This window comes from Eumetopias jubatus, unplaced genomic scaffold (genome assembly GCF_037043125.1).
Source record: "Eumetopias jubatus isolate StellerSeaLion01/CBP00866 unplaced genomic scaffold, mEumJub1_p1.0 scaffold_3, whole genome shotgun sequence".
Classification (NCBI taxonomy): domain Eukaryota; kingdom Metazoa; phylum Chordata; class Mammalia; order Carnivora; family Otariidae; genus Eumetopias; species Eumetopias jubatus.
Genome location: NW_028274809.1, coordinates 24282111 through 24289600, shown reverse-complemented (window position 1 = coordinate 24289600; position 7490 = coordinate 24282111). Strand labels below are relative to the sequence as shown.

Sequence of the window (7490 nt, the reverse complement as noted above, 5' to 3'; positions counted from 1 at the left end):
GTGCAGGAATGGGAATGACTGGATGAGTTTGTTAAGGCAAATTCTAGTTCACCTTTGGAAATTTTAACTCCGTAGACGCGGGAACCCATGCTTTTATGCACAGACCAGTGTATATTTCTAAGACTGTATTGCTAAAAATACACAAACGATCATAAAAATCAGATGCACATTTCAAAAATGATCTGGTCATCAGAAATGAAAGCAAGTGACTGAAGAAGTAATGTTTGCTGAAATGAGAGGTACCAGATGAGAGGCAATCCTGGCATTTAATATTGGCTTGTTTTACACATTCTTATCTATTACATTTGTTCTCTTTGAGCTTTGCTTTTGTAAAATACAGGCAGAGTGTGCAGTAGAGGTCAAGGAAAGGAAATGATGTGAGTATATGGATTAATACAAGTAAGTCCTCAATGGTGTGCTGCAATTTGTTTCTGTTTTTCCTGTCCGTGTTTTCTCACTTATTGAAACAAGCGTTTCCTAGAAGATACAATGCTTATAAATATTGACACCTAACCGAGAAGCAAAAGTGGAATGAACTGTGGGGAGCTAAACTCTTTTCTATGATCTCAGGATTGATATCAGCAGGCAATTGTTTAAACTATGTTTGTTTTCCTAATCTCCTACTTTTCAGAGTGATTACGTTTGGTAAAGAAAGCATTTCGACTCAACTTTTTTCACCTGATCTGTTTGTCTTGCTGGGGTCTTCTCTTCAGTTTGTCACCCTCAGACCAACCACCATCTAGTGCCCCCCACTCGCAATTCCAGGTGAGTGTTAATTTAACACCTGTGTTGTTTTCATAGGCTGATTCCTGTGTGGGGCCTGGAGACCCTGCAAAACTAAGACTGGCCATGTGATGAGCAATGAATTCTTTGCAGTGGGTGGAGCCCAGGCAGATGGAGCAATCTCAGAATCCAGAGGATTTGGGCAAGAAGCATTAGCCCACAGCCCAGGCAGTTCAGAAGTCAGTGGGGAAGGTACTCTGGTCATGGGCATGGGGATTCAGAACAAAGTCCTAAGTATCAGCAGTGTGTTGGGGGTGATAACTCTGCGTTTCAGTCCTGGAGCAACTCCAGTCCTGAATGGGATCCAAGGCAGAAGCATGAGCAGCAAGGGAGAGACAAGAATCCTCTACCAGCAGTGGGAATAAGATGTTTAGTCTTAGAAGTTCTTAGACTCTTAATCTAAGAACCTAGTTTTCAAAAGCTGGGTTTAAGGTCAGAATGAGATTTGATTCTGAACTGGCCCTTGGGATTCTTAAAAATCCCAAGACTCTTGGGACTCTTGAAAAAATCTTCCTCCCTAGCATCAAAGATTTGTCCCAGAATCAGATACCAGAAGTCAGGGAATTTAGTTGACCTGTTCAAGATCATAAGCTAATTAGCTGCTGCCAAAATTAGATCCCAGGTTTTCAATTCTAGACCATTCCAGAAATGCATAAAGAAATATTTAATTGTTTTTGACATATTCACTTGTCATTGTTTTTTCATAACAATAAGTAGAATTAATAATTAGGGACAGGTTACTGGAGAGAAAACGAAGCAATTCACAGGCATATCTAGTAAAAATATATACAAATTTGTCGTGGATTTTCAGAAAGCCTCTGAATCGACTGATTTTTCTAATTATTATTTATATATATCTCTATGATTTGATTATAGATGGGTTCATTCTAGGTTATCAGCAATCATAAGATTGGAAAATTCCATTATAAGCTAATTACTGAAAAATATATAATTCCATGTATCTATTTTACTGATAAAATTTTCTTTTCTTTCACTCTCCAAACTTAGCATTAAAGACATTTCTTGAGGGGCGCCTGGGTGGCTCAGTCAGTTAAGTGTCTGTCTTAGGCTCAGGTCATGATCCCGGGGTCCCGGGATTGAGCCCCACATCAGGCTCCCCACTCAGCAAGGAGTCTCCTTCTCCCTCTGCCCATCCCCACACTCATGCTTTCTTTCTCTCTCTCTCTCAAATAAATAAATCTTTAAAAAAATAAAGACATTTCTTGAGATTTTATATTATCATGGTTTGAACATTCCTGGCCTTGAATTGACCTAATTACCTAATTTGAAGAAAAGTTTATACAGGGTAGATTTCTGTATTATTTGAAAATTCAGCCATTAATTTGAAGCTATTAACACTCTATCCAGTCAAAATTTCATTGATATTTTTGCTTTCTGTTCTTGCCTTATAACCTTCCAAGTTAGCAAAGACCCCACTTTTCATATTTGAAATCATTGTTTCCCCTCAGTCTTGCAGAACTGATATAAAAGGAAAAAAGGAACTCATATTAACCAAAACATAAAAACAAGTATATTTCAAAAATGTATCAGCTGATATTGCTCGGAGATGAGCGATGGTATTACAGCCCAGTTGTTTTAGATATCCCGGGGTTTTGTTTGTTTTAAGCAGAATTTTGATTTTTTTTTAAATAGCAGTATCATTGAGCTTTCTGATGTCCATGGGTTGAGGACATTGACATTACAGTTTCATTTACTCCACAGAATCACACTGAAAACTTCAGGTGAGCAGTAAGCCTGACATCAGGGGGCTTCTGACATCAGCGGGCCTGGGGAAGCTGCAGGTATGGGGGAATGGGAGGAGAATGGGCCAAGGCAGGAGAGATTTTTGAGCAAATTCCTGGCACTGACACTATAGATTCAAGCAATACAGAGTAACATGAGATTTTTATTTTATTTTTTTTACCACACAGGAAGAAAGAAAGAGTTAAAAAAAAAAATGAATGTCATGTCCAGGGATTGGGGAAAATATCTGGAAAGAGGAGAAAATATCATGTGGTATTTATAACAAGAGGAAGTTCTACACTCTTGCTCCTGAAACGCATGATTCAAGAACTAGGGGTGTCCGCACCAAACGGGAACCAGTTAGAGATGCAGTCTCCTGAGCCAGGATGGCCTTTTAACAATATGCCCAGGTAGACAGGATGTGATGAAATGTTTACGATGAGAATTTGGGGAGCCTGTTTTTTGACATTAAAATGAATAAAATATACATTCAAACACTATCAAAATTACTTAGGAAATTATTCTTTGAAATTTGAATTTCACATTTTAAACTACGGGAAAATACTAGAAATCTTACCAAATTTGTTTTTTACCCTGGTTCTGTCTCAGTTTTCTTCTTGTGGCATATTTAAGTATCAAGGTATTTATGAAGTATGCATGCAAAGAGTCCTTTAAGTGTTTTATTATAATATTAAAATATTTTTTAATGCATTGAAATGAATGATGGGCTTGCTGTTTAAATTGAAAATGGCATTCTTTCCCGGTTTTTGTTGTAATTGGATGCTGCATTTTTCTTTTACAACATTATTTTTAATAAGTGTGTGACTATAAAGCATTGAGATCGCTTTAAAAACTCTACTTACATGGTAATAGTCTCTTGATCTCGGTATAGGTGACATGGGTGTGTTAAGTTTGGTGAAAATTAATGGAGCTGCATGCTCGTTATATATACAATTCTGAACATGTGTGTGTATGTGTGTATAATTCAATTTCAATTATAAGAGAAATCTATACCAGCAGAGCACATCCACTACCTTTAAAGCAGGAGTCTGGTGAGACTTTATACATATTCCCAACGTGCTGAAATTACTCAAATTATTTGGGAAATGCCTCTTGTGGTGTAAGGAAAGTTTCAAAATAGCCTTTTAGTGTTAATTTGCAACTCCCTCACCGCCTCTATCACGCTTACTGGATTACAGTCCCACACATCTTATTTTATGTTGTTTTGTTTGGTTTAAATTTGTTCATTACCCAGCTTAACCCAATTACCCATTAGTCTTGGCTGCAAATACCTTTTAATGTTGTTTAAAAAATTCAAATCTACCACCTAAAGCAAAGTTTTGCCATAGAAACAGATATTCAAAAATGACAAGTTCCAAAAAATATTTCCAGCAAGGTCAGAATCAATGGGATAAATGTTAGTTTCCCTGGTGTCTGCTTTCAAGGAGTTTACATTTAAACCTATATATAGTTCTGATATATTTGATAAAATATTCATTTCATTGCCTTGAGAATATATCAAATAACCAAAGAAAGGGAAAACGCTAAATTCAAATTGTACCACTTTTCCTTAATTATACATGAAAACTTGAGTCAAAGGTAGAAACAGGGTAAAGCAGTTCACCATAAAAATGATAGAAGGTTCTAGGTCAAGTTGGCTATTGGAAATAAAGCCACTATCATGTTTCATCAAATATTAGGATTCAATGCCAAGGGTTTTCATTATATACAGGGTACAAAGTACTTTATAAATCACCATATCTGCTGACATTCAATTACATTCAGTCTTATTAATATGAACTGCAGAGTGTTTTTAGGTGTCTACAGGCAGTAAAACTGGCCTTTTCATTAAAAAAGCTTGGCATTCACACATGGCCCCAAAGTTCACATAACACCTTGAAACATCCAAGGTACAAATGCTAATTATTTTTAAATGTTTCAAACTACAGACTAATTACCTATGAACCTTAAAAATAACCACTTGTCCATATGCAGATTAAATAGCGTAGCAGACTTTGTACAAATCAGGTAGTGATTTTCCCAAGAAAATGTAATCCTTCCACATCTCTTTTTCTAGGATATTTATTTCGCACAATAACATTTTTTTTCTGAGTGAATCTGTTGCGTTTGTAAAATAGTCTCAAAGTCTCTAGGAGAGAAAGCGCCTGTCTCTGTTTTTGTAGTTTTGCGGTAACAGCCCCTGTGCAGAACATGTCCTGCTGAACGATCAGACTCAATATTTTACCATTCTCACACTTCCAGGTAATGTGCACTCATCTTTTGTTTCTATTTTATATATTATTTTCCAGCTGACGAATCCTTATGATGCCTTTTAGATCAGAGGTTTGAAACACTGGCTGTATTGGAGTTACTTATAAAACTGTAGATTCCTGCACCTTACCCTGGTATTTTGATTTAATGTTCTGTGGGATGCCCGGAAATGGTATTATTATTATTATTAATTATAATTATTACTGTTATTATTATTACTACCACCATTATTATTGTTGTTATTATCCCCTGGCAATTCTAATAGGCAATCCAAAGTGAGAACCACTCTGAGATCATGGCTGTTAGGAGATGAAAAGCCTCTATATAATTTTGTAAGTAGTAGAAGAGAGAGGAGATATTCTTAGAAGATGTTTTTGAGGCTACCACAATATTTATGGACATTTATATGAGCCAAATGATTTTGAGATTTATTTGCATGTATATATTATACTGTATATACATATATATACACACACATATATACTTGGATATATGCATATATGTACATATATCCATATATACTGGAATGCATGTGTTACAGCCCCTAGTTCCATAGAAATAAATATTTTATTTAAATTTAGCTTAATATCATCTGTTCAAAGCAAGGCACTTCAAACCTTAAAAGTACTCTCTCTGTTATGAAAGCACCTTGATTGAGAAATATTTATTCATGACCACAAGGGGGTGCTAATGATCTGCAAATGGGAATGGTGTAATTCAGAATTAAAGTAAAATTGGTAATTATATATGCAACTTGAAATCATTTGCTACCCATGAATTTTTCTTTTCCTGGAAATAAGTGTTATGATTTATAGTGACAGTAACAGAAACTGCTTCCTATGCTGTCTATATAATTTCTGCCTGCCCACAATGAAGTAAAAGATTCTTTCTGTGGAAAATATTTCCCCTCAGAGATGTTACTTAAGTTTTCAAATTTTAATGCTTAGCTATTGTTATAGTACAGATTTGTTAAATATATTTTAGGGGGACATATAGAAATGTTTCTAATATGTAATTTTCAAAATATTTCTAATGTCTAATTTATTTTCCATGAAAATATTATAGTTTTACCAGAATAAAAAGTAACACTTATTTTTCTTATGGCTATGAATGAAGCTGAGTAGATTTAATTCTTCATTTGTTTCCTAATTTGTAAAACTCAGAATGTGCTTAAAGTTGACAAATAGTCAAATTTTTTTTGTAGTTTTAAGAATTTGAGGAGATAAACAATTCACTTGGTTTGGACGTTAAATAGTTAACTGCTTCCCAAAAGTTAATATTTTAATGAAAGAACATTCTAAAATATAAACAAATCATCTATAGAATTTACACCAATAAACGTTATGCATGCCTTTTATTTTGAGGCAGAAAGTGTCAGGATTTCATGAATAAAGAAGGCAAGTTCCCTGTTCTCGAGAAATGTACAGTTTAGTGGATGTGAAAGTCTTACTATAGTGGAGATTCACAAATTTGTGATTTCTTCTCCTTTTCGTCCCTTCCCCCAGGACCATCTTGTTATGCCTCAGGATGACACAGCTTCCTATATGGGAAGACTCAAAGCCTCCTCCTTTTGAATAGAATTTCCATGCAGCATGGTGAGCTTGTAAGGCAAGCACGAGTTATATCTTCCAAAAGGAGATACTTGACTCTTTTACAAAATACAGCTCTGAGGAAAGCAGAGAAGTGCCTTTGAGCTAAACCATGAAAACATATTTTTTAGTATTCCAAAAAGAGTTTGCTTACTCTGGAACAACTTCCTAGCAACCCTGTCCTCCAGCAATCAGACTGAGTTTTTCACCAGTGTGTTCAACTGCTTCCCTGTTGAAGCCCTCCAAAGACCCTTCTGTTGGAGATATCAGAGCCCTCCATAGCATGCTCCCTTTATGGTAACACTTATCTCCACTGCGTACTTTCCCATTTTTCATCATGTGCCCATTTATGTGCGTTTCTATTTAGGAGGATGTAGGCTCAATTTACTCTGAGATCTGTCTATGCATCAGAAAGTTAGTAACATTAAAAGTCTTCAGAGATGAGGCTGAAGATAGTTATAATCATTGCTATTTAAATCAAGATTTTCTTGCTGCTGAGATTCTAAGACAATTGAGAAATAGCTACATGAATTTTGGTCACTCTTGTCTGGGACTCTTAACTTGGGCTCCAGGATTCTTATCACTGAGTCTCACTCACAAGCACCCTGTTATATGATGTTATATGGTGACTTGCCTAGATATGTTTCCCCTTACTGTTGAGTCTTCTGGTCGATGTTTTGACTTCATGAATCTGTTTTGCCATCCTATTGGATCCTATGGATACTGACACTTGTTTAACTTTTTTGACTTGAGTTATTCCTTCGATGCAGAAGCTCCCTCTAACTTGATTACCCAGTCTTGAATTGACGTGACTTCCCCAGTGACCGCGTGATGCTGAGACCTACCTGGTTAACTGGTTGCTTCTTGTCTTGCAGTGGGGCTTCCCCACCTTTCTCAGGCCAGGCTCTCCTTTGCTCCAAATGCAATGTGGTCATTCTCCTACCTGTGCTCGGATGCCAACATTTCCCCTTATTTCATCATCTGTCGAGAATGTAATTCGTAAGACACGATTTCCAACTCCAAAAGCTTTCATTTCACTAGGATCTTATTATGCATGTAAACACAGAATTTTCTTCTGCCCCAACATCTGGAAGATTCCTCTCT

General features: G+C 36.2%; 1 long non-coding RNA gene across 1 annotated transcript; it reads left to right on the top strand.

The window, feature by feature from the left end:
- Positions 1-573: 573 nt before the first annotated feature.
- LOC148164674 (uncharacterized) lies at positions 574-2971 on the top strand. The gene is made up of 3 exons (XR_015767926.1): positions 574-765; positions 2506-2525; positions 2715-2971. It is a non-coding gene; the product is annotated as an uncharacterized LOC148164674 (long non-coding RNA).
- Positions 2972-7490: the final 4519 nt, after the last annotated feature.